This window comes from Pteropus alecto, unplaced genomic scaffold (assembly GCF_000325575.1).
Source record: "Pteropus alecto unplaced genomic scaffold, ASM32557v1 scaffold195, whole genome shotgun sequence".
Lineage (NCBI taxonomy): Eukaryota > Metazoa > Chordata > Mammalia > Chiroptera > Pteropodidae > Pteropus > Pteropus alecto.
This window is the reverse complement of record NW_006438073.1, coordinates 10,271,198-10,273,669: the sequence shown is the minus strand read 5'-3', so window position 1 is coordinate 10,273,669 and position 2,472 is coordinate 10,271,198.

Genomic DNA, 2,472 nt, shown 5'->3' with positions numbered 1-2,472 from the left:
CGTCCGGTCCCCTGGAAGTGGCCACAAAGGACGTTCCAGGCTGTGCTTTGTCAGGAGGGCAGCAGAATGAGGGCTCGGGGTTCATGCGGGGTTGGGGTTGCTGCGGCCCCAGCGTCCTCCCTGAGCTTCTGATGTCAGCTGTCCACCACCTGTGTCCGAGCTGCTCTGGGCTCACGCCGTCAGGGCCGATGGCCGTGTCCCCCGCTTGTTTTCGGAGGCCCGGAGTCAGCTGGGAACCACAGTGCGCCTGGTCCCCAGCGGCCGCCACGTTGCTGCAGCTCTTGGCAGGAGGCTGAGACCCCGTCTGCTGGACGGACGCCCAGAGCTGCAGGACGCCTGCCAGGGCCCTTTTTCTTCTCACAGACAAAAATCCTGACTCCAGGACGACGTCCAGGAACGACAGTGTGAGAACTTAGTAGGAGAGATTTTTATTTTTCTTAAAAAAAAAAATACAGATGAAGTCAAAGCAGAAGAAACCAGATTGAACACGCCACACGCTGGCACGCTCCTCCTCACAGCGGACGACGAGTGTCCCTCCCCCCTGCCCACCGCAGACAGGAGCGGTCAGCCTGCTCGCTTTCCCCTGGACAGGGCCCAAGGCGGGGGCCACCGCTGGGTCGGAGGCCCTGGGAAAGCCGGAGCTGCTCCTCCTGGGCCGCCGCGGGGTGGCTCTGGGTGTTCCTGGACACGTGGCACCCCGCGTCTCCCCTTCCCGGGTTCGCAGCCCCCACGCGGTGAGGACGGGCAGGCCCGGAGAGCCCTCGGGCCAGGAAGCGGACGCTGCGGCTGCGGCGTGTTGGGGGGGCCGGGCCCAGAGGCAGCAGGGACTCCGTGACCCGGCTGTCACCTCTCTCGTGCTTCCATCGGAGACACACTCCGCGTGGCACTGGCGTGGATCACAGGAGCACAGCCGGGCGGCTCATTCTGTCCATGTGGTCGCCGACGGTCACGTGGTCTGTGTCTGGCCTGGGACGGGCTCCGCGCATGGCCTCGCCGGGCCGGGGTGAGCCCGCGACTGTGCAGGGTCGACGGAGAGGGTGGAAGGCGCAGGGCCCCCGGGGACCAGTGACATCTGTGCTACGCAGACCGAAGCCACCGGCCGAGAGTGGAGAAGTCATAACGATTAACACTGAGCACTCGATGAATGCAAACTCATTAAAAGAAAGAAAAGTAAATAGAGAACAGCTGGGAAGCATAAAAAATAAGCAACGGAATAGTAGATTTTATCCAGATATATCCTATATATAATGTGTAAATCAATTTAACGCGACAATAAAAACATTGCTGAATTGGATTTAAATGACAAAACCGTGCGTCTCACATAAGACATTAACGTACACGTGCAGAGTAAGGCGGGCGTCCCTGAAGACGAGGAAATTTCAGTGCTACTGGATAAGAAAGAGGTTTCTGTGATGAAAAATAAAACGGGCAATCCGTGGAAGACATGGACTCTTCATAAAGCTGAGATTTTAATCTAACGAAATGCGATCGATGCGCCCGATTAAAATAGTGTCGAAATAAAGAAAAGATGGACAAAACTAAGGGAAGAAATCGATGAATCTGCACTCACGTTGGAATCATTCGATGACCTTTCGGTAGCTGATGAAACAGGCGGAACGCACAACCGGCCGGGATGGAGAAGAAACGAGCCCTTCGAGCGGCGCGCGGACCGAGCAGACGCGCCGGGACCCGAAGGACGCGCGTTCCTTCCACGTGCACGTGGGACGGACCCCGGAATCTGCCGCGCGTGGCACGGGGACCCCCGCAGACTCCAGTCCCCGCGGCACGGCCGGGCACGCCGTCTTCACCGCCTCGCCCCGGTTTGCCGCCGCCGTCTTGCCTGGCTCCGTCTCCCGGCCCGCGGGGACCGCGGCGGTGGCCACGGCGATGGCACCGGGCTCGCTGGGCTCCCGCCGCCCATGTCTTCGGCACCACCGGGCTCTGGGGACGCTCTTTCCTTGCAGCGTCCTCATAGCAGGTTTTATGAGGCCACCTCCTAGGTGTCCCTGTCCCCCCTCCCGCTTCGTAGTCCCTCCCACCCGCTCCAGCTCTTGCGCTGACCAGTAAACACTCGCTGGTGTCCCAGGTGCCATCGTCAGCTCTGCCCGAGCCCTGCCCACTCGCCCGGGCGGCCCCGGCTGAGCTTCCGTGTTCAGGGTCCACACATCCCTCGGGGGTGCGGGTCCCGTGAGTCCACGCACCTGGCCTCTGACCGTCAACCCCCTCCACTCCACAAGCAAACTCGGTGTCCCCGGAAGCACGCGTGGCTCCCTCCACCCAGGCTCCCTCACCGCTCTGCGAACGGCACCACCCCCACCTCGGTATCCGAGTTAAAACCCAGGGCGAACGCGTCGCAGCCTCCTCTGTCTGCCCACCGGTTCCGGTTTTACCTCCAGATACCTCCAGATTCCCTAGTCCCCACGTCCAGGGCCCCAGGAGGGAGCCCCCACGGGCCATGCTCGGGCCCCCACC